At 46.3% G+C, this 25579-nt stretch overlaps 1 protein-coding gene and 1 long non-coding RNA gene across 5 annotated transcripts in view; one reads left to right on the forward strand and one right to left on the reverse strand.

Annotated features, from left to right (window-relative positions):
- LOC139267418 (uncharacterized) overlaps nt 1-25579 on the reverse strand; it is a 211972-nt gene that overhangs the window by 133701 nt on the left and 52692 nt on the right. The gene's annotated exons all lie outside the window — the stretch shown is intronic.
- Nucleotides 1-25579, forward strand: part of LOC139267419 (uncharacterized) — a 169798-nt gene that overhangs the window by 51982 nt on the left and 92237 nt on the right. For all 3 annotated transcript variants that reach the window (XR_011593899.1, XR_011593898.1, XR_011593900.1), the window contains exon 5: nt 6110-6231. This is a non-coding gene — a long non-coding RNA (uncharacterized lncRNA). The remainder of the gene's footprint in view (nt 1-6109; nt 6232-25579) is intronic.

Below are 25579 nucleotides of genomic sequence, written 5' to 3' on the forward strand. Positions count from 1 at the left end.
TTCCTGCCCGGGGCAAGTGCCTGTCCCGAAACCAAATGCTGCGCGGTTAAAATGGCGGTGGGCAGGAGCGCGGTGTCTAGGCAGCGGTAAGTGCACAACCTCTACGTTCACCACCTGCCCACTCCGTTCTTCTTGGGTGGGAAGGGTTAACACTGGGCCAGACAAGCTGCACGTTAATCCATCTTGACTCACGTTTGTTTAATTTGAGGCTGTGCATTTTGGAAATATATTAATCCTCATGCTCGACATTAATGTATAATACTTAAAAGTATTACACAGAACCAAGCCATTCGGTCCAACTGGTCTATGCCAGTGTTTATACTCCACACAAGCCTTCTCCCATTCTATCAAAATATCCTTCTATTCCTTTCTCCCTCATGTGCTTATCTAGCTTCCCCTTAAATACATCTATAGCACAATCCCAGCCCGGCATGAGGTTGAAAAGGCCATCCGACAACTAAAAAACAAGGCCTCAGGAGCAGATGGAATCCCCGCCGAAGTACTAAAGCATGGCAGAGAAGTACTCTTGGCATGAATCCATGACCTCACCTCTCTTATCTGGAAGGAGGAGAGCATGCCAGGGGATTTCAGAGACGCCGTAATCATAACCATCTTCAAGAAAGGTGACAAGTCCGATTGCGGTAAGTACAGAGGAGTTTCCCTGCTGTTTGTCGCAAGCAAAACCATCGCAAGAATCCTCCTCAATCGTCTTCTCCCAGTGGCTGAAGAGCTCCTCCCAGAGTCGCAATGCGGATTCAATCCACTAAAGGGCACAATGGACATGATCTTCACCGCGTGATAAATCCAAGAAAAATGTAGAGAGCAGCATCAGCCTCTGTACATGGCCTTCTTTGACCTCACAAAGGCCTTCGACTCTGTCAACCGTGAGGGATTATGGAGCGTCCTTCTCAAATTCGGCCATCTCCAAACATTTGTCAGCATCCTCCGCCTGCTTCACGATGACATGCAAACCGTGATTCTTACCACCGAATCCACCACAGACTCAATACAAGTGCAGACCGGGGTCAAGCAAGGCTATGTCATCGCACCAACGCTCTTCTCAATCTTCCTCGCTGCAATGCTTCATCTCACCTTTAACAAGCTCCCTGCTGGAGTGGAGTTAATCTACAGGACAACAGGAAATTGTTCAACCTCCGACACCTGCAGTCCAGATCCAAGGTTGTTCCAACCTCTGTCATTGAATTACAGTGTGCAGTATGCAGGCGACGCTTGCGTTTGTGCACACACAGAGTCTGAACTCCAAACCATCGTCAACACCTTCACCAAAGCGTACGAGAGCATGGGCCTTACACTAAACATCCGTAAGACAAAGGTCCTCTACCAACCTGATCCTGTCACACAGCACTGCCCCCTGATTATCAAAATCCACGCAAGGCCTTGGACAATGTGGACCATTTTCAAAAACTAGGGAGCCTACTGTCAACAAGGGCAGACATCGACAACAAGGTCCAACACTGCCTTCAGTGTGCCATTGTAGCCTTCGGTTGCCTGAGAAAGAGAGTGGTTGAAGACCAGGACCTCAAATCTGGCACCAAGCTTATGGTCTACAAGGCAGTAGTGATACTGGCCCTCCTATATGGCTAAGAGACGTGGAATATTTACAGCAGACACCTCAAAACACTGGAGAAGTATCACCAACGCTGCCTCCACAAGATCCTGCAAATCCACTGGCAGGATAGATGCACCAACGTCAGTGTTCTCGCTCAGGCCAACATCCCCAGCATCAAAGCACTGACCACGCTCGATCAGCTCCGTTGGGCAGGCCATATCGTCCACGTGCCCGATACAAGACTCCCAGAGCAAGCGCTCTATGTGGAGCTTCAACATGGCAAGCGAGCCCCAGGTGGGCAGAGGAAATGCTTCAAGGACACCCTCAAAGCCTCCTGGATAAAGTGCAACATCCCCACTGACTCCTGGGAATTCTTGGCCCAAGACCACCCAAAGCGGAGGAAGAGCATCCGGGAGGGCGCTGAGCACCTCGAGTCCCATCGCCGAGAACAACCAGAAACCAAGAGCAGACAGCGGAAGGAGCGTACGTCAACCCAGGCTCCCCGACCATCCTTTCCTTCAACCACCATCTGCCCCACCTGTGACAGAGGCTATAGGTCCTGCATTGGACTCATTAGTCACTTGAGAACTCACTTTTAGAGTGGAAGCAAGTCATCCTCGACTTTGAGGGACTGCTTATGATGATGATACCCATCCTCCTATATGCTTCAGAAACATGGGCTATGTACAGTGGCACCTCAAAGCACTGGAGAAGTACCACCAACGCTGCCTCACAAAATCCTGCAAATCCATTGGCAGGATAGGCACACCAATGTCAGCGTTCTCTCTCAGGCCAACATCCACAGCATCGAGGCATTGACCACGCTCGATCAGCTCCGATGGACGGGCCACATTCTCCGCATGCCTGATACTAGACTCCCGAAACGAGCACTCTACTCCGAGTTACGTCACGGAAGGCAAGCCCCAGGAGGGCAGAGAAAACACTTCAAGGACAGCCTCAACATCTCTTTGAAAAAATGTAACATCCCCACCGACTCTTGGGAGACCCTGGCCCAAGACCACTCAAAATGGAGGAGATGCATCCGGGAAGGCGCTGAACACCTGGAGTCTCTTCGCCGAGAGCAAGCTGAAGCCAAACGTCGACAGCGGAAGGAGCGCGCGACAACCCAGGCTCTCCACCCACCCGTTCCTTCAACCACCGTCTGCCCCACCTGTGACAGAGACTGTAGGTCCTGCATTGGTCTCATCAGTCACCTGGGAACCCATATTAGTGTGGAAGCAAGTCATCCTCGACTCCGAGGGACTGCCGAAGAAGAGAAGAAATATATCTATGGTATTCGCTTCATCTTTCTTGCGTCAGCGAGTTCCACATTCTAACCACTCTTTGGATCAAAAAGATTTTCCTGAATTCCCTATTGGATTTATTAGTGACTATGTTATATTTATGGCCTCTAGTTCTGCCCACAAATCATAGAAATTTAAGTGCGGAAGGAGGCGATTCTGCCCATCGTGTCTGTGCCAGCCAACAAAGAGCTATCCAGCCTAATCCTACTTTCCAGCTCTTGGTCCATAGCCCTGCAGGTTACGGCACTTGAAGTGCACATCCAAGTACTTTTAAAATGTGGTGAGGGTTTCTGCCTCTACCAACCTTTCAGGCAGTGAGTTCCAGACCCCCACCGCCCTCTGGGTGAAAAATATTCCCTCAAATCCCCTCTGAACCTCCTACCAATTATTTTAAATCTATGCCCCCTGGTTGTTGACCCCTCTGCTAAGGGAAATAAGTCCTACCTATCCACTCTATCTAGGCCCTTATAATTTCACCTCAATCAGGTCTCCCCTCAGCCTCCTCTGTTTCAAAGAAAAAAAAACCAGCCTATCCAATCTTTCCTCATCGCTAAAATTATTCAGTCCATCAACATCCACGTAAAGCTCCTCTGTACCCTCTCTTGTGCAATCACACCTTTCCTGTAATGTGGTGACCAGAACTGCATGCTGTTGTTAGCTGTGCACTAACTAGTGTTTTATACAGTTCAAGCATAACCACTCTGCTCTTGTATTCTGTGCCTCGGCTAATAAAGGCAAGCATTCCGTATGTCTTCTTAACCACTTTATCTACTTGGCCTGCTACCTTCAGGGATCTGTGGACATGCACTCCAAGATCCCTTTGTTCCTCAACACTTCTCGATGTCCTACCATTTAATGTGTATTCCCTTTCCTTGTTAGTCCTCCCCAAATGCATGACCTCACACTTCTCCGCATTAAATTCAATTTGCCACTGTTCTGCCCACCTGACCAGTTCATTGATATCTTCCTGCAGTCTACAGCTTTCATCTTCATTATCAACCACACGGCCAATTTTTGTATCATCTGCAAACTTCTTAATCATATCCTCTACATTCCAGTCTAAATCATTGATGTTTACCTCAAAAAGCAAGGGACCTGGTACTGAGCCCTGAGGAACCCCACTGGAAACAGCCTTCCAGTCACAAAAACACCATCAACCATTACCCCTTGCTTCCTGCCTCTGAACCAATTTTGGATCCAACTTGCCACTTTGCCTTGGATCCCATGAGCTTTAACTTTTGTGACAAGTCTGCCATATGGGACCTTAACAAAAGCCTTGCTAAAATCCATATACATTACATTAAACACACTACCCTCATCAACCCTCTTTGTTATCTCCTCAAAAAAATTCAATCAAGTTTGTCAGACACAACCTTCCCTTAACAAATCCATGCTGACTGTCCTTGATTAATCTGTGACTTTCTAAATGAAGATTTATCCTGTCCCTCAGGCATTCACTGTGAAGATGTTCTGCATGTGATCACAGACCAGCTCTACGTTTAGGGAGTGGTATCCCTTTCGGTTTCTGAGAACCTCTGCATTGTGTAATCGTGCTCGCAAGGCGACGTGTGTACAGTCAATGGCACCCTGAACCTTGGGGAAGCCCGCAAACCCGATAGCTCTCTCACTCTGACTGTCCTTGCTCAGTCAGAACTTTATGAAGTCCATTCTCTATGCGTACAGTGCCCTTGTCACCTGGTGAATGTAGCAATATGCAGCGTGCTGCGAGATGTTGCATGTGGCCCCTGTTGCTGCCTGGAAGAAGCCAGAGGCATAGAAGGCCATCACCGCTGTAACCTTTGCCTTGACGGGCAGCGCAGTCCTGTTGGCGCTGGCAGGCTGTAGGTCTGCCTGTAGGAGCCAGCATATTTCTGTCAGCACTTCTTTTCTGAAGCGTAGCCTTCGAACGCACTGAACATCAGAAATATGGAGGTATAAGTAATGTTCCCTGTAAACCCGTGGGGGATATGGCCTCCTCCCCAAACGTCTGCGACCTCTTCAATTCCGTTGCCCACCATGGACAAGAGCCCTTCTTCCAGCTTGAAGCCGCCTGCCAATAGCAACCAGCATAATATGCTGACGAACTAGAATTGCACGCATTGAACTCTCTTACTGACCTTGAAAACAAAGGGTCAAGTCACATAAAGTGCCACTGTAAACTGTAAACTCCCGCAGCGTTCTGTGCACAACTGTGGCAGTCACTGACAACTGCGATATAAGATCCTCCGGCCTCTCTTTAAATATGGCGCCAATTGCGCCTGTTGCACCCTGGGACCACCTGTTTTTTTCGATCGGATCCTGGGGTGGATGCCAAATCAGGCGTTAGGGCTGAAAGTTCCACCCGGGGTGCTAGCACAGCCTTGCACGACGATTTATGTCATCATGACGGTGAAAACAGAGGGTGGAGCAGTAAGTTTTTGCACTGCCACAAAACCATTGGCGAAACTTCCGGCCAGGCACTAAATCCTGGCGCCCCATTTAACGCCCAGAAACACCTTTTACCGCCCCGCCGGGGTGCGAAATGAGGTGCAAATTAGTGCAAAACGCAACCCCAGAACTGTGCACAGTACGCCAAGTGTGGTCTAACCAGGGTTCGATACAAGTTTAACATAACTTCTGTGCTGTTCAAGTCTATCCCTCTAGAAATAAACCCTAGTGCTTGGTTTGCCTTTTTTATGGCCTTTTTAACCTGTATTCTACTTGTCCACGACTGCACTCTTATTGAGCAACCCACCCAATCCATTTGCTTCAGTTATTCCCTTACCTCTTTGAAGTGAACCCTTTATATGTCGGACTCATGGTCGTTTGTATCCCAGATCATACTGAAATTGATCGTTCTGTGACTTCCATCCACCCTGCCTCCCTCATGGTGCTATGACTTCCATTTTCAGAATATTGTCTGTGTCACTAACGGACACCAGGTCAAGATGAGCACTGCCTCGTGCAGCTTCCTTGATGGACTAGGCTATGAAGCAGTTACGCATTGCATTTGCCAACTCTGACTCTAACTCACATGGGTTTTCCACAGTTTACATTAGGTTGATTGAAGTCACCCATTAAAGTAACTGTCCTATTTCCATATAATCTTCCGATCGATTTGTGCAGCAAACTGTCTTCCGCCTTATGCTGAACTGAAGATCTGCAGCATGCCCCTAGTGAAAGTTTGGATTTCCTTTTTTTATATTTGGAGATGTCTAACCAGAATAGTTGATTTTGAATCTTGCCCCTCCCACAGGATCAGGTGTGACCCTCCCAGGTCTCCGAGACATAGAAATCTACAGAAGAAGGCCATTTCGTCCCATCATGTCCGCGCCGGTTGACAAAGAGCCGCATGGCCCTCGGTCAGCAGCCCTGAAGGTTGGTACGTTCATAATAAAGGATGAAACTGAGTACTGTGTACAATGAGCAAGTATGACCTTAGCTCCTTTAATAAGACTCCAGAGTGCAGGTACCTTGTGGGTGGCCTGCTTATATACCGTGCTCCCAAGGGATGCTGGGATCCCTTGGGACTCCAACAGGTAAGCCCTCTGGTGGCAGGATAACACAGGTTACAAGGGGTTAAATACATAACAAAGGTTACATATAAACCTATGAACAATGAACAATGGTGGAAAGGTAAAGAGTATCCAGCCCAACCAGTCCGCCCCACACAACTGCGACACCCCCCGCACCGAAATATTCTACATTCCACCCCAACCGGAACCATGTGATCTCCTGGGAGAAGCAAAAACCAGATAAAAACCCAGGCCAATTGGGGAAAAAGAAAATCTGGGAAAATTCCTATCCAACTCATCCAGACAATAGAAACTAGCCCAGGAGATCACCCTGGCCGTATTCGATTCCTGCAGTACTTACCATATATGGCTACAACACCTCCTTTCCTGTCCACTCTTGTCTGTTCTGAACACGCTCTTTCTTGGTAGTGTGTCGTAGCCAACAAAGATGTTGATGTGCTAATCATCAATGGCATGTGTTTTCAAGTGGCTGTATAGGCCAATTCTAGATGCACATAGTCTCTTGCACGTCGGACAAGGGAAGTTCGATGTGCCTGATGCTGACAGTACTGCCACTTGATGTCGTCTATCTCTAGTGTCCCGCAGGCGTTGACATCGGCTTTCTTCGAAGGTCTGGCAGGCAGTCCTCGTGAGGGTTCGCCACTGGATTTTATTAGCTGCTGTATTCTCAAGGTCCTTTGGTCGGATGCCACAGTACTGGAGGTTAGCCTTGATGCAATCTTTGTAGCGCTTGCAGGGGCGCCCCTGGTGTCTTTGACCTTCACAGAGCTCGCTGTGAAGAAACTGACGAGGGATCCTTGACTCATCCATGCGGATGACATGTCCAGCCCACCGGAACTGGGCTCGCATGATCGTCACCTCGATGCTAGTTGATTGTGCTCTCTCCAGAACCTCAAAGTTTGACACCCGGTCTTGCCAGCATATGTGGAGTATAGATCTGAGACTGCGCATATGGAAAGCTTCCAACTTTTTGATGTGATGCCTGTAGGGTGTCCAGGTCTCATATCCATAAAGGAGAGATGAGAGAACCACTGTTCTATACACCGACAGTTTAGTTGACAGTCGGATGTGGTGGTGACTCAACACCTTAGTGCGCAAGCGACCAAGTGCCTGGCTGGCTTTACAGATCCTTGCATCAATCTCTTTGTCCAAGGACCCATCACTTGATATGGTGCTGCCAAGGTACTTGAAGCTGTCCACTGACTTTAGTTGTATACTGCCGATGAAGACTGTGGGAGCAGGTGCTGTGGTGCCAGGGGCAGGCTGATAGAGAATCTCGGTTTTACTAAGGCTGATGGTTAGGGCAAACAATTCTGTTGCCTCAGCAAATTTGCTGAGTATGAATTGTAGGTCACTATCCTTGTGTGCCATAAGGGCGCAGTCGTCAGCAAAGAGTGCCTCTAGGATGAGTCGTTTCCGTACTTTGGTCTTTGCAGCAAGGCGGCGGAGGTCGAACAGTGAACCATCTAATCGATATTTCAGGTAGACCCCAAACTCCAAGTCTTTTATGGCATAGTTCAAGACGCCAGTAAAGAATAGATTGAACAGAACTGGAGCGAGTACACAACCTTGTTTCACTCCATTTAAGATGGCAAATGGGGCTGTGGTTGTGCCGTCTGAGAGCACTTCACCTGTCATGTTGGCATGAAACAGCTCAATGATGTGGACAATGTGGGCTATGACCTTGAATACTAACATTTGTTTACATCCTCTGGATTTTGTGATGTTTCTGTTATTCTCAGTTCTTCATTCCTCCACCATTGGCAGCCATGCCTTCAGCTGCCAAGGCCCCAAGCTCTGAAATTCTCTCCCTAAACCTCTCTACCACTTTCTCTCCTCCTTTAAGACACTCCTTAAAATCTACCTCTTTATCTCCTTATGTGGTTTGGTGTCAAATTTTTTCGATTACGCTTCTATGAAGCAGCTTGGGACATTATATTACGTTAAAGGCACTACATAAATGCAAGATGTTGTTATTGTCTTGACTTTGACCGAGAAATTTCTATATCAAGACGATTTTAGATTTAGGATTCTCTTTTAATTAAATGAGAGATTTTCAAATACAATAACTCCTTTATCAAAATATCACTGACCAAATTATGCTCTTACCAGTTCCGATGCCAATTGAGCACAACTGGGAGATGCAAAATGCCAGCCATCAATGGCATTCAGAACCTCAGTCACACACAGTGCAGGTGCCTGAAGCCCCCTGGCAGCTCGACTTCACATTCCCAAAATACCTTTCTATATTAATTTTCACATACAGAATTGCAGATCATCAGCAAGGACTAGCAGGATATGAGAAATCATGGGGTTATTGCCCTAGGCATTGTTAATCCATAAATCTTCAATTCCTGTATCAAGCTGAGAACAAGTCATGGAATTCAAGATTTAAGCTTCACAAACGAGCAGCTCCGATTGCCAACTCAGACATACTCAACACTGATGACAGTCGCCTCATATCACCCCGTCAAAGATAACATTGTCAAATTTCTGGAGGCTTCATCAGCCTGCCTTCCTCCACTCCAAGCTTTCTGAGAGAACGGAAGAGGATTGAGGTGGCGGGATTAATGAACCAAGTTGAGCAAATTTGACCATGTTCTGCTGAATGCTAAGATGCACGTAGCAACAACGACAAATTGCATTTATATCATGCCTTTAATGCAGAAAAATGTCACAAGGTACTTCAGAGGCATAATGAAAAAATTGATGCCAAACCAAAAGAGATGTTAGAAGGGGTGACCAAAAATATTGGTGACCGAGGTGGGTTTTAAGGATGCACGAGGGGGAGGCAGATGGGTTTCAAGAGAGAATTCCATGGAGTGCAGCCTAGACAGCTGACGACACGGCTACTAACAGTGGGGCAAAGGGAGAGGGGGATGCACAGGAGGCATGGGTTAGAGGATTAGAAAGTATGGTGGGTTACAGAGATAGAGTGGGGTGAGTCCATTGAGGCATTTAAACACAAGGTTGAGAATTGTAAATTTGAGACATTGGGGGACCAGGAACCATTTTTAGGTCAGTGAGCACAAGGGTGATGGGTGAACAGGACTTGGTGCAGGGTAAGTTACGGGCAGCAGTGTTTTGGATTAGGTGAGGTTTATGGAGGGTAGAAGATGGCAGGCCAGCCAAGAGTGCATTGGAATAGTCGAGTCTGGTGGCAAAAAGGCATGGATGAAAGAAACAGTTGCATTTATATAGTGCCTTTCATGACCCACCAGACATCTCAAAGCACTTCTCAGCCAATGAAGTACTTTTGGAGTATAGTCACTGTTGTAATGTGGGTTTCAGCAGCAGATGGGCCGAGGTAGGGGCGTGAGTGGGCGATGTTACAGAGGCAAGTCATCATCATAGGCAGTCTCTTGTATCGAGGATGACTTGCTTCCACGCCAAAAAAGGATGAGTTCACGGGTGTCTCAATGAAGGACCTAATAATCCAGGTCTCGGACTACATCTTAAAGGGTGGAAGATGCCCTGTGCGTTGCACACCAGCCACCACATGGGCTTGACAGAGCTAGGTCTTGGTCCAGTGGCAAGGGTTAACCAAGACGACCGGAGACCAGCTCTGCTGCGTGGACCTATGTGCGCACACATATCGCAGTGTGGGCTGGTCCGTGCTGCCCCGGGCCCTCGTCTCTTCTGGGCCCCAATCACATCACTCTACAATCTCTCACCGCTCCTTCGCCCCGACCTGCCTCTGGTGCTCCTCACAGGTCGGAGCTGCACCGAAGGAAGGATATACCTGCCTTGGAGGGAGTGCAACTAAGTTTCACCAGACCGATTCCTGGGATGAGAGGGCTCTCCTATGAGGAGTGAGGGGGAGGAAGAGTCAGCCCTGGCTCAATGGTAGTACTCTCACCTCGGAGTCAGAAGGTTGTGGATTCTCATCTCACTCCAAAGATTTGAACACATAATCTAGGCTGCCATCTCAATGCAGTACGGAGGATGTGCTGAACCTTGTGACATAGGTTGGTAATTGGTGGGGAGGAAGGAGAATCTTAAATCTGTGTCCTCTGGTTACCGACCTCTAGAATCTTACAGCACTGAAGGGGCCATTCAGCCAGTCGTGCCTGTGCCGGCTCTTTGAAAAAGCTGTTCAATTTAGTCCCTTCTGCCACTGAAAACAGTTTCTCATTTACTCGACAAAGGCCCTTCACACTTATGAACAGCTCTATTAAACCTCTTAATCTTCTCTTCTCAGAAGGAGAACAACCCCAAACATTCAACAATTTAACATCCTGTTTCTACTTTCAGATCAGGTCTCCAACTAACATACAGCTGGCACTGATTTTTCCCCCAGTTTTCCTATTGTAAAAAGGTGCTGGCTAATCCTAGGCTATAGTTCTAAGGGAGCCAGAGGTCCTGTAGTGCCTCACCCAAGTGGGTATTCTTCATGTGCTTTTTCAGAACTTTTCAATGCCTCAAGTGATTTTCAGTAGCATGGTGACATGACAAATATTGCACCATCGACATAAGTTATACTGCAGCAATCAAGTGCCAGCTGGATTGCCTATCCATAGAGGGCATCACGGCCAACCCCAATTCCTTCAGTTTCTAGCAAGGGTCACCAGGTAGCAATCAGGAGTTGTAAATATGACTGCTTTTTCAACTCTTCCTTGCCCGAAACCAGTTAACTCAGCACCGACCAGTGGTCAAACTGTACTTTTTCAGAACTTTTCAATGTCTCAAGTGATTTTCAGTAGCATGGTGACATGGCAAATATTACACCATCGACATAAGTTATACTGCAGCAATCATTGAGTGATCTCTACGCTACGCGCCCCCCCCCCACCCCCCCATCACCACACCCTTCTGTAGCACACAAGAGCACATCTCTGTTCTGGGCAGTTTTTCCCCTCATTCAGAAGTTGCTCAGGTCGTTGTTATACAAGAGCTTTAACCCACGATCCTGACAATCTGGTCAGTGGCAAGAAAGGCAAGTGGTGTTCTGATCGTTAGCTCAGCTGAGGTAGAATGGGGAGCCGAGGGAGCAAACAGTGTGGTTCAGCCTACGATAATGGCCGGGAGGAGAATGGACTCGGTGCCGAGGGTAAGGAGTTTGTGGCGGAGGCCAAAAGAATCGGGTTCGCTCTTCCCAATGTTTAGCAGGGAAACGATCTGAAAGCTTCAAATGAGACAAAATGGGACATAATATATGGCTATCTTGAATTTTTTTTATTATTCATTAAAATCCAAAGTTAAAAGAGAAAGACTTGCATTTCTACAGCAACTTTCATGACCGCAGGACAGCCCAAAGTGTTTTGCCGCCAATAATGTACTTTTTAAGTGTAGTCTCTGTTGTAATGTAAGAAACGCGGCAGCCAATTTAAGCACAGCAAGCTCCCGCAAACATTAAACATAGAAACATAGAAAATAGGCGCAGGAGTAGGCCATTCGGCCCCTCGAGCCTGCACCACCATTCAATAAGATCATGGCTGATCACTCCCTCAGTACCCCTTTCCTGCTTTCTCTCCAAACCCCTTGATCCCCTTAGCTGTAAGGGCCATATCTAACTCCCTCTTGAATAGATCCAATGAACTGGCATCAACAACTATCTGAGACAGGGAATTCCACAGGTTAACAACTCTCTGAGTGAAGAAGTTTCTCCTCATCTCAGTCCTAAATGGCCTACCCCTTATCCTAAGACTAGGTCCCCTGGTTCTGGACTTCCCAACATTGGGAACATTCTTCCCACATCTAACCTGCCCAGTTCCGTCAGTATCTTATACGTTTCTGTGAGATCCCCTCTCATCTTTCTAAACTCCAGTGAATAAAGGCCCAGTTGATCCAATCTCTCCTCATATGACAGTCCAGCCATCCCTGGAATCAGTCTGGTGAACCTTCTCTGCACTCCCTCAATAGCAAGAACGTCCTTCCTCAGATTAGGAGACCAAACTGAACACAATATTCCAGGTGAGGCCTCACCAAGGCCCTGTACAACTGCAGTAAGACCTCCCTGCTCCTATACTCAAATCCCCTAGCTATGAAGGCCAACATAGCATTTGCCTTCTTCACCGCCTGCTGTACCTGCATGCCAACTTTCAATGACTGATGAACCATGACAGGTCTCGTTGCACCTCCCCTTTTCCTAATCTGCCACCATTCAGATAATATTCTGCCTTTGTGTTTTTCCCCCAAACTGGATAACCTCACATTTATCCACATTATACTGCATCTGCCATGTATTTTCCCACTCACCTAACCTATCCAAGTCACCCTGCAGCCTCTTAGCATCCTCCTCACAGCTCACACCGCCACCCAGTTTAGTGTCATCTGCAAACTTGGAGATATTAATGAGACAATGGCCAGATAATCAGTTTTAGTGATGTTAATTGAGGTATAAATATTGGTCAATACCCCGGGGGTAGCTCCCCTTTTCTCTTCTTCGAAATAGTGCCATGGAGTCTTTTACACCTGAGAGAGAAAACGAGGCCTGGTTTAACATCTCATCCAAGAGACAGCACCTCCAACAGTGCAGAACTCCCTCAGTACAGCACTGGAGTGTGAGCCTGGATTTTGTGCTTATGTCTCTGGAGTGGGACTTGAACCCACTTCTGACTTAGAGGCAAGAGTGCTAGCCACTGAGCCACAGCTGACATCATGGTACACAACTATATTTAGTAAGACTCAGAACAACCTAACATTCTAGGGGCTAGATTTTCGCCGACTTTGCGACCAGGTTTTCGCTGTGATCTGACCCTTCATGACGAAAACCCGATCGGCGGGGTCCTCGGGCACCTTTTTGTGGTGGCGCTTCCACGCACCACCGGGGAGAGGTGCGCTGACGTGGAACGCTGCGGATTGCGTTACCGTCGTACTTTCGGCACTCTCCCGACCCTTACACCATGCCCAGAATACCAACAGGTCAAACCTGTCAGTGCAGCCCTGCCAGCAGCAGTAAGTATGAAGACCTGAAAAAAGATAACTTAAAGTTTATATTTTTGATTATTTTTCAGCAATTTAGTCGGTAAAGGTTGTTTGAATGTTTTTTGCAATTTTTTTGTTTTGTTTTTCCCCCCTCCCAAGGCCTCTCTCGCAGCGCTACCGGCTCTGGACTAAAGTTGCCAAAACTCGAGGTTTGCAAACCCTCGTGCAACGCCGCTTCATCCATGGCGCACACGTAAAGGCCAAAGGTTAGGCCTAATACCCGTAGCACAGCGAAAATGGTAATTTTGGCATAAAACTGCTGTTTTCGCCAGAACCAAAAATCTAGCCCGAAGTGCCTATTAGTTTACAAGCTCCACTTTGCAGACTTCTTGACTTGCACAATCTGCATCTAACTGGCTGCATAAATGATAGACCAGCAAATTTTTTAAGAGATGGTTTATAAATGCTTATACCCAGACTGATATGAAACACTGACATTTCCTGAAGTAAGGGAATATGTATAGATGCTCAGCTTACATCATTGCTTGGTGTTTTGAAAAAAATCTGGGGAGGGAGCGAAAGGCAGGATGAAAATGCTTTAAATAGCAATGTGTGTAGGCAGTTTAGGGAGACTCCAGACTCTTTATACTCTGTACTACCATTAATAAACCAGCAGCTTTAATTTATCATCAGAATATAATAAAAAGTCAAGGACCAGAAAAGACTCTACACCCCAGCATGGCTCGTCCCTCTAATACTCCAACCCACCCAGCCTAGCATCCAACTGCATTTTGAATGCTTCTCGTTCAACTTACCTGGTAAACTATGCCAAATATTATCACCCTGTAACTGAAGAATTTTTTTCTAAGACTTTACTTTGTAAATTTACTCCTTGCTAAATTAAACTTGTGTCCTCTGCTCCATCTGACGTAACCTATTCTGAAGAAAAAAAAGCTTTGATCACTTTATCTACAGCAGTTAGTACTTGATCAGGGTCCTCCTTTAGACTCTGACTCCAAATGTCGATCTTAGGCTTCTTTAGTCTATCATTTTAGCTCATCCCATTTACACTTGGGATCAGTCTTGCTGCTCCTCTCTACACGTATACCCATTTAGTGGCATGGTGACCAGAAAAGTACACAGTATAAAGCCTCAGTATAACCTCGGTAGATTTATACTCCATTATTCTGGTTGTATAACCCAACATTCATTGCTTCTCCATTGTCATGGCATTGAAAGTAACAGGTGCACTCTTACTCAGGTTCCTTTCAGAGTCTCCATATGTTCATTCCAATCCCGGCATTGCCGACCTATTTGCTTTCACCCAATTTGCATTACTTTCCATTTGTCATTGTTAAATTTAAATTGGCATTTGTCTGCCCAGTTGTATCACTCAACTAAATCCTTCTGCATCTTCCGTCTCAACCTGCGCTCCCAGTTTTAGTGCTGTCTGCAAATTTCCAACATTACATTTGGTTTCAAACAGCAGGGGTCCAAGCACCGAGCCTTGTAGTACTCCACTCGACACCTTCCAGTCCAATTCTGACACTCGGCTTCTCAGGAGCATGCTGGACAAATAAAACAGCTCCTTATTCAGTTTGATGTTCTATCCCATGGCTTTTAGTTTTATTGCAAATCTTTCATGTCGGTCCTTTGGAAAGTCAAAATCACAGGGACGTCAACTATCTACTCCTCCAACTCTGGCCTCTTGTCCATTCCCCACTTCCTTCGCCCCACCAGTGGCGGCCGTGCCTTCAACCATTTAGGCCCTAAGCTCTGGAATGCCTTCCGTAAATATCTCCTCCTTTAAAATCTACTCCCTCCAAATATCTCCTTCTTTGGTTTGGTGTCAATTTTTGTCTGATTATACTCATGTGAAGCGCCTGGGGGCATTTTCCTGATAAAGGCTTTATGCAAATTCAAGCTGTTGTTGAACTTGCAAATGGTTTGTGCAATGCCCACCTGAACTGAGAAAGCATTCAGCATTTACAGATTTTGCCCTTCAGTAAGTGTGTTATATCGGGAGAGAGCATTTATGAGCTGCACAACACTAGAGTGAAGTAGTAGTGAAGTAGTAGTAGTTACAAGTCTGTCACTGACTGTGGAAGCAATTTAACATGGTGAATTACAGTATCGCTCAAGGGAGAGAATTCCTCCATGTGATCTGTGTAATAAAGTTTTAAACCCATTTATAAAAGACGGTTTTACAATTTCATTACACAGAGAGGAAATCTTCCCTTGTCCCCACCTTCCAAAGAAGATTGGCGGCACAACATAGATAGATAGATGATTGTACAGTATTTCCTATCGCATATTGCAGAATAAACTTGCGACGATGAGATAGCGTTTGTGGCGGGGGCCGAAGGCAATGGCTTCGGTCTTCCCGCTAGTGAACTAGAGGAAACTGCAGCTCATCCAGGACTGGGCGACGGATAATCGCCATCACATCTCACTCAGATCCTATGGACAGCACGTAATACATGACAGGTCACAACAGTGAAAAGGTTTACTGGGTTTTACCAGCGGTCCCTCATTCGGAGACTGAGCCTGCCTTTAACAGTGTCCAAATAACTGGTCTTCATCACCCCTTCCCTCGGCCCCAGGTACAAGGTTCCCACACGACATGCACAGTGGCATCGGCTTCATGCCATAGAAGCAGCTCCTGGGCTTTCTCCACCATGGCATCTAAGCCCTTCCACAATTATCGAAACGTATAAGCTTATGAGGGGGCTTGACAAGGTGGATGCAGAGAAGATGTTTCCACTGATGGGGGAGACTAGAACTAGAGGGCATGATCTTAGAAGAAGAGGCCACCCATTTAAAACTGAGATGAGGAGAAATTGCTTCTCTCAGAGGGTTGTAAATCTGTGGAATTCATGGCCTCAGAGAGCTGGGACATTGAATAAATTTAAGACAGAAATAGACAGTTCCTTAAACGATAAGGGGATAAGGGGTTATGGGGAGTGGGTGGGGAAGTGGATCTGAGTCAATGATCAGATCAGCCATGATCTTATTGAATGGCAGAGCAGGCTTGAGGGGCTATATGGTCTACTCCTGTTCATATTTCTTATGTTCTTATACTTCATCAATTGGCCGGCACGGACACGATGGGCCGAATGACCTCCTCCTGTGCCGTAAATTTCTATGATCAGCAATCGCGAGAAGGCTCGACAGCCTGTGCTCGGGGGGTCACTGCTGCACGCTTGCACTGGCCAAGTTCAGGAGGCTGGTAAACGTTTACGGGTCAGGTTTTGCACCCACTTACATTTCTGTGAAACAAGTGGGGAATAATTCAGATTAAGGAGCCGCTCCTCAGTCTGGCTGAGTGGAATGTAGTCCCCCACCCCCGCTAACCTCAGCACCCTCAGCTATTGTGCCGATTGCCACGCAAAAGCATTTTTTTAAATATATAAATGGGCACGACTCCCAAGGAGATTTTTATCCAACCGTCAGAATTTAAAACGTACATTGTAAAGGCTGTCCATTATAACCTGAGATAAATGGCAATCGGACTCCTGAAAGGACTCGATTGTGTTTCTAACTCGAATGAGCCAGCTTATCAGTCTGACTTCAAGCTCTCGGCCAAGGCAGGAAAGGCAGATGTGCAATCTGAGTATTTACCAAATACAAAAACATTATGACATTAAACTAGCTCAATCCCAGACTTTAGCGCAACACATGTAAGTGAGTGTGCATCGTGGGTGCGTAACGCACATGTCCGTGGTAGACAAGCATAAATGCACATAGCATTTTCCGCAAGCAGTGTGACATTTCCCCTCAGTCCTCTGAATATTAAAACCTCTGACTACATCCCACCACCCCCATATGTCATCACCTCCAACCATCCTCCCCCCAAACCCCCCACCCCGCCAGCTGGCTCAACAACATTCATTTATATAGCGCCTTAAGTGCCGCAAAACACCCCAAGACTCCTCACATTCAATGGCTTTTATAGAACAACCCTGATGTAAACCAACATAATGCGGACTTGCCTCTGTTATGTCCGATAAACACTCAAGTTGGTGTGGTAATGTAATAGCTGCTTTTATTTCAGACTCTGTGGAACTTTCTCCCTAGATACAACAATCAATGCAAGAGGAGACCCTGGTGTGTAACTGCGACAATATGCTTGCTCCCATCAGGGAGTTCAATATGCAAGTAGGACACATAGCACCCTCCACCCGCAGAATTTCATGGAGACAGTCACCTCCAGGAATGTGCCTGGTGAACAGCAATACGTCATATCATAAAGTGATTAAATATAATAAACCACAGCACTCTCCTGATAACACACTGGGAGGACAGGACGTACCAACACAACAATCATAATGAAAACCACGACAATCACAGCTAACTGCAAGTCCAAACCAGTTGGAGGTTTCCTTGCTCTTTGAGGATATCTTCAAGTGAGTTTGACAAAGGGTGAGCTGGGAGTAATAACAGGAGCAGTCCATGGGAAATTCTCAGGGTTGGTTTCCACACTCGGGTTTCATAATTTCTTCGCAGGCCGTCCTGGAGGGCTCAGGTCAGAGTCAGGAGCACGAACAATGCCCTGGGAGCTGCTTGGTTCGTGACACATGGAAATGGAGAAATTATCTGAAGCTTTCTGAGGAGCTGTAGTGACTACTTCATCAGGTGGAATAAGTATTGGTGGGAAGATACATACGTTTGGAATACCTGAGGCAGGCGATCAACGCCATTCTCGTAACTGATTCTTATGGCACTTCCACAGCAAACCATCTATCCAAACGAGAAGTGCAACAGCTCCAATCTTCTGTTCATCGGTCATTGAAAGTTGGCATGCAGGTACAGGTACAGCAGGCGGTGAAGAAGGCAAATGGTATGTTGGCCTTCATAGCTAGGGGATTTGAGTATCGGAGCAGGGAAATCTTGCTGCAGTTGTACAGGGCCTTGGTGAGGCCCCACCTGGAATATTGTGTTCAGTTTTGGTCTCCTAATCTGAGGAAGGATGTTCTTGCTATTGAGGGAGTGCAGTGAAGGTTCACCAGACTGATTCCAGGGATGGCTAGACTGACATATGAGAAGAGTCTGGATCAACTGGGTCTTTATTCACTGGAGTTTAGAAGGATGAGAGGGGATCTCATAGAAACATATAAGATTCTGACTGGACTGGACAGGCTAGATGCGGGAAGAATATTCCCGATGTTGGGGAAGTCCAGAACCAGGGGACACAGTCTTAGGATAAGGGGCAAGCCATTTAGGACTGAGATGAGGAGAAACTTCTTCTCTCAGAGAGTTGTTAACCTGTGGAATTCCCTGTCGCAGAGAGTTGTTGATGCCAGTTCATTGGATATATTCAAGAGGGAGTTAGATATGGCCCTTACGGCTAAAGGGATCAAGGAGTATGGAGAGAAAGCAGGAAAGGGGTACTGAAGGAATGATCAGCCATGATCTTATTGAATGGTGGTGCAGGCTCGAAGGGCCAAATGGCCTACTCCTGCACCTATCTTCTATGTTTCTATGTTTCTATGTTCAGTAACACCAACAGTCTACTTGTTCACATTCCCATGCAAATCATCATATCCCAAACGGTGTTCTTGCAAAGTTGGCAGTTCAGTGTTACAAAAGTTTCTTCTCGACACTGAGGATAGGCTTAACATTCACTATAAGCCCACTGACTCCCACAGCTACCTGGACTACACTTCCTCCCACCCCACATCCTGTAAGGACTGCATTCCATTCTCCCAGTTTCTCCGTCTTCATCGCATCTGCTCTGACAACGCCACCTTCCACAATCTGACATGTCTTCCTTTTTCCTCAACAGAGGATTTCCCTCTGCCATGGTTAACATGGCCCTCGACTGTGTTCGTTCTATTTCCCGCACCTCCGCTCTCACCCTTTCCCCTCCCTCTCAGAACCATGACAGGGTTTCCTTTGCCCTCGCCTTTCACCCCACCAGCCTCCACGTTCAACGGATCATCCTCCGCCATTTCCGCCACCTCCTGTATGATCCCACCACCAATCACATCTTCCCCTCTCCTCTCAGCAATCCGAAGGGACCGCTCCCTCCACAACAACCTGGTCCATTCCGCATTCACCCCCAGCACCCCCTCCCCTTTCCATGGCACCTTCCCGTGCAAGCGCAGGAGATGCAACACCTGTCCTTTTACCTCCTCCCTTCACACTATCCAGGGCCCCAAATACTCCTTCCAGGTGAAACAGCGATTTACTTATAATTCTTTCAATTTAGTATACTGTATTCGCTGTTCACAATGTGGTCTCCTCTACACTGGGGAGACCAAGCGTAGATTGGGTGACCGCTTTGCGGAGCACCTCCATTCAGTCCACAAGAGTGACCCTGAGCTTCCGGTCGCCTGTCACTTTAATTCCCCGCACCACTTTGACCTCTCCGGCCTCGGACTCCTACACTGTTCCAATGAAGCTCAACGCAAGCTCGAGGAACAGCACCTCACCTTTCGTTTACGCACTTTACAGCCTTCTGGACTCTATCCATGCTAATATATTACCCCCAACCCTGTGAACTTTTATCTTATGCAGTAACCATTTGTGTGGCACCTTGTCAAATGCCTTCTGGAAGTCCAAATACACCACATCCACTGGTTCCCCTTTATCCACCCTGTTTGTTACATCCTCAGAGAATTCCAGCAAATTTGTCAAACATGACTTCCCCTTCATAAATCCATGCTGACTTTGCCTGACCAAGTTTTGCTTTTCCAAATGTCCTATTACTGTTTCTTTAATAATGGACCCCAACATTTTAACTGGTCTATCATTTCCTGCTTTTTGTCTGCCTTCTTTTTTGAATAAGTTCATTACATTTGCAGTTTTCCAATCTGCTGTGATCTCCCCAGAATCCAGGGAATTTTGGTAAATTACACACCAATGCATCCACAGTCCCTGCCATTACTTCTCATGATGTAAGTCATCAGGTCCAGGGGATTTATCTGCCTTTAGTCCCAGTATCTTACTGAGCACCGCCTCCTTAGTGATTGTGATTGTGTTAAGTTCCTTCCCCGCTATAGCCCCTAGACTATCCACTGTCGGAATATTGTTAGTGTCCTCTACCGTAAAGACCGATACAAAATATTTGTTCAGAGTTTCTGCCATCTCCATGTTCCCCATTACTAATTCCCCGGTCTCGTCCTCTAAGTGTCCAACATTTACTTTAGCCACTCTTTTCCTTTTTATATACCTTTAGAAATTTTTACTATCTGTTTTTATATTTTGCGCTAGTTTACTTTCATAGTCTATCTTCCCTTTCTTAATCATTTTTTTAGTCATTTTTTGCTGGCTTTTGAAAGCTTCCCAATCTTCTGTCCTCCCACTAGTTTTGGACACTTTGTATGTCCTTGTTTTTAACCGGATACCATCCTTTATTTCTTTAGTTAGCCACGGATGGCTTTCTTTTCTCTTGCACCCTTTCCTCCTCACGGGAATATATTTTTCTTGAGAGTTGTGAAATATCTCTCTTTGTCAAACCTCTTTACCCAGAGAGAGGTGAGAATGTGGAACTTGTTACCACAGGGAGTAGTTGAGGCAAACAGTATAGGTGTATTTAAGGGGCAAGCAGAAAAGCATATGAGGGAGAAGGGAATAGAGGGTTATACTAACAGTGTTAGCTGAGGAAAGACAGGATGAGGCTCGAGTAGATCACTAATGCTGGCATAACCTGGTTGGACCGAATGCCAGCGTTAATGATCTACTCGAGCCATATATCCTATGTAATCATTTGCGATCCCCTTCCCAACCCCGCTTCCCAAATCAAATCCACGGGAACGGTAGCATGGTGGTTATGTTACTGGACTAGTAATCTAGAGGTCTAGCTTAATAATCTGGAGGTGTGAGTTTAAATCCCACTACGACAACTTGGGAATTTAAATTCAGTTAATTAAATAAATCTGGAATAAAATGCTCACTTTTTTTTTTGCCAGCTGTTGTACGTTCATTTGCCTCAAAATAAATATGAATGGGGGTGATTTTAACCTAACACAGGATTGGGGAGGGAGGGAGGGGAGCACTGGTTTTACATCTCGCATATTGGCGTCAATGGAGAATAAAATTGCAGGGGTTATAAAACCTGTGGTGCACCTGATTCCATTAGTTCCTGATGGGTGGGTTAGGTTAAAATTGGCCCCTTTGTCTTTTGACATACACACTCCTGCTGGACCCGGTTTAGTGCATCTTGATTTTCCAAACATTGCTGACTTCATAAAATAAATATTGCAAGGTTGATCACTACCTCAGTAACAAAGATGTCAAATAGTTGATCTTCATAACAACATGTCATCCGTTCTATTTGTCATCAACTGTTATGTGTTGACAATACTCAAACCAGTGTGGCAATGTAATGGCTGCTTTAATCTCAGACACTCTGGGACATTTCCCCCTCGGTATACCAATCAGTACAAGAGGAGACCCTGGAGTGTAAATCTGCTTTCTCCCACCAGAGTGCTCTCTACTGTTCAATTTACAATATGTAAGTACATCACATATCACCCTCCACTCATGTTCATCTCACGAATCCTCCCAAACACCAGTGCCTGGCTTTAACTATGATCATCAAATTTTATTTTCCTAAATCAACCAGGGTCACTACTTTTAGTCACAAAAATCACTTTTAGTTGATTAATGTATCTGCATTAAGGGAAGGTCGTGTCTGACTAACTTAATTTTTCAAGGAGGTAACCAGGAGGGTCGATGAGGGCAGTGCGTATGATGTAGTGTATATAGGTTTTAGCAAAGCTTTTGATAAGGTCCCACATGGCAGACTGGTCACAAAAGTAAAAGCCCATGGGATTCAGGGCAAAGTGGCAAGTGGATCCAAAACTGGCTCGGAGGCAGGAAGCAAAGGGTAATGGTTGATGGGTGTTTTTGTCACTGGAAGGCTGTTTCCAGTGGGGTTCCACAACGCTCAGTGCTGGGTCCCTTGCTTTCTGTGTTATATATCAATGACTTGGATTTAAATGTTGGGGGTATAATTAAGAAGTTTGCAGATGACACTAAAATAGGCTGTGTGGTTGATAATGAAAAATAAAGTTGCGGACTGCAGGAAGATATCAACGTACTGGTCATGTGGACAGAACAGTGGCAAATGGAATTTAATCCAGTGAACTGTGAGGTAATGTATTTGGGGAGGTCTAACAAGGCAAGGGAATACAAATTAAATGGTAGGACACTGAGAAGTGTAGAGGAACAGAGGGACCTTGGAGTGCAGGGCCACAGATCCCTGAAGGTAGCAGGCCAGGTAGATAAGGTGGTTAAGAAGGCATATGGAATACTTGCCTTTATTAGTCGAGGCATGGAATACAAGAGCAAGGAGGTTATGCTTCAAGTGTATAAACGCTGGTTAGGCCGCAGCTGAAGTACTGTGTTCAGTTCTGGTCACCACATTACAGGAACTATGTGATTGCACTGGAAAGGGTGCAGAGGAGATTTACAAGAAGGGAAACCTGATTGAGGTGTATAAAATTATGAGGGGCCTGGATAGAGTGGATAGGAATGACCTGTTTCCCTTGGCAGAGAAGTCAACAACCAGGGGCATAGATTGAAAGTAATTGGGGGGAGGTTTAGAGGAGATATGAGGGGAAATGTCTTCACCCAGCGGGTGGTGGGGGTCTGGAACTCACTGTCTACAAGGGTGGTAGAGGTAGAAACCCTCACCACATTTAAAAAATACTTGGATGTGCCGACCTACAGGGCTACGGACCAAAAGCTGGAAAATGGGATTAGGCTGGATAGCTCTTTGTTGTCCGGCATGGACAAAATGGGCTGAAATGGCCTCCTTCCGTGCTGTAAATTTCTATGATTCTATTCCCAAATCATCCCGTCACACACCACAAAACAACGTCCTCCGTGAGGATTGACTTTTGCTCTACATGGTCCATCGGCTTAGCCTCAAGCAACACAGCGTGATCCAGCAGCATTATATAACACTGCTGTTTGTCCATTATATAAGCATCACCCTCTGTGTTACTCAATCCATTCTCTCATTTCAATGACTAGTTATTTAAATTGTGATTTGCAGCTTTTTAATCCTGATTGAAGGGAATTTTTGGACCAAGACTGCAAAATAGTCAACAAATTAGGTCATGAAAGGTCCGTCGATATCGCTCGATGACTCAGCTGGTTACGGCAGTGCGTAGCCAAGATGCATAAACCAGGATGGTCCCGGGTTTGATCCCTGTCTGTGCTGAATTAGCTGATAACAGCCAGGGGCCGTGGAATAATTGCCCCTTGGATTATCTGGGTGGGTGAGTGGAATTTAGCCAGGGCTCCCATTCCTTTCTGATCACCATATATGTATTCCCGCTGGAAGGATGCAGGCGTGGATATTGGTCGAGGAAAGAATCTGGACGAGCTCTTGCGCCAACAATCGCTATTTAGGTTCCCATGTGAAGAACTGGCCATTGGATAAGGTACTAAACAGGGTATGGTCATATACTGCTTATGGCACTGGTCTAGCAAACCAGAGGTCATGAATTCAAATCCCAGCATGGCAACTTATGAAATTGAATTCAATAAATCTCTTAAGATAGGAGAGAATTTCAATTTGCTGATTTATTTGGCATGGTTAAAGAATTTAGTGCAAACGGGGTTAAAATTGGCACTCAAGGAGTTAATGCACCTTCTCCCCCCACCCCCCGCCCCAACCCCCCAAAGCAAGAAACGACGCCTGGGCACGATTACACAGCCACACTGATATCCAGCCGCCTGAAATGGGATAAAAAGAGGTCAAGGGTGCTCGGCCTTTATCTGTTTTGTACTGGATGTCACTAACCATTAACTTCACATCACGGATACTGAGCTAACATGTGCAATCCCCCTGCCACTTGATCACTTGCAACGGTGCAACTGGAAAATCTGCCCATCCAGCCCTCCCCCCAACCAGACCCGTCAAGCCTCGCTCATTTTTGTTTAAAAACATCAGCCGTCTTCGTGTAACTCACTCATAAAATTAAATGTAGCTTCGTATGTTTAAATGAGTCGGCAAACAGTCTCACTATTTTGGATCATAAATCCTCCTCATTTTCCCCGAACGTTGGCAGCTCTGCCCCAGCTCTTTCCTTTTTTTTGCAAAAAGATTTGACTGCAAACTGGAGGAGGGGAACCTTTTGTGATTAAACACTTGTTTATTGACCAGTTTTACTCATCGATAGGTTGGGTGTATCTGTCTTGCTTAACTATCAGCTACCCTGGCACTTGCAGCAGGCAATTTAGTCCCATCTGATCAGACTCTCCATCTTCCAGCCCCATCCCCCAGCCACCAAAAGGTCATGGGTTGAAGGAATGAAATGAGAGCCAGAGGCGCAGCAGACCAAGTCATCGTACCCCACACCCAACCTCTACAGAAAGGAAAGACTTGCATTTCTATAGCACCTCACGACGTCCATTAGCGACACACACACACAAACACTTTTAATGTCCTCAGGACTTTGCAAAGCGTTTCACAGCCAATGAAGTACTTTCTATTGGAAGTATAGTCACTATTGTAACATAGGTATATGTGGCAGCTAAATTGCATACATCAATGTGATCACGACCGGCCTATCTGTTTTTGGGATGTTGGCTGAGGGAGAAATATTGGCGAGGACACCGAGGAGAGTCACCTGCTCTTCTTGTAGCACTACAGAATTTTTATCCTCCACCTGAGAGGGCAAACAAGGCCTCAGTTTTGGCATCTGACCCAAAAGATGGCAGTTCAGACAGTGCAGCACTCCCTCAGTAGTGCCAACCCAGATTACAGGCTCAAGTCCTGATCTGGGGCTTGAACCCACAACCTTGTGTTCCATAGAGTGAGGGTGCTGCTGCTGAAATGCGGCAGACACCACATTTCACACAGTCAATGTTTAAACACCAGCGCGTCCCGGGCTCTGCCCCTCAGTCTTGGTTCACTGGGGCACTCCTGGCTCAAACCGTATGCTGCGATCGAAGGATGGGCCTCCGCTGTGTCTAGGAACTCTACCAAAGGTTTTATGAGATCAGTAATCCCTGCCCACCACAAAGTTGCATCCCCCAGAGCAGCGAATACCACCGAGACGTGAGGAAGACATCGCGGTTAGTTTAGTGTGGCGTACTCCACACTTTCACAATGGAGAGGCGTCACGTTTAGTTGTTGCTCATCAGGTAACATAGATTGTGATCCTTCATCTCCTTACCTCAGCTGTTAAAGTAATACATTTCTTATGAAGGCGGTTATCATCGCGAGTGTCCCTCACTGTAACCGGCAGAACATGTAGTGACTGTAATGTCCCAATACAACACGCAGATGATTCAGTTGTTAATGTAGAGTTTAGATGGTAAGCCATGTGAATTGGGAACTGACATACGTGACTGCATTTCAG

This window comes from Pristiophorus japonicus, chromosome 7 (assembly GCF_044704955.1).
Source record: "Pristiophorus japonicus isolate sPriJap1 chromosome 7, sPriJap1.hap1, whole genome shotgun sequence".
Lineage (NCBI taxonomy): Eukaryota > Metazoa > Chordata > Chondrichthyes > Pristiophoridae > Pristiophorus > Pristiophorus japonicus.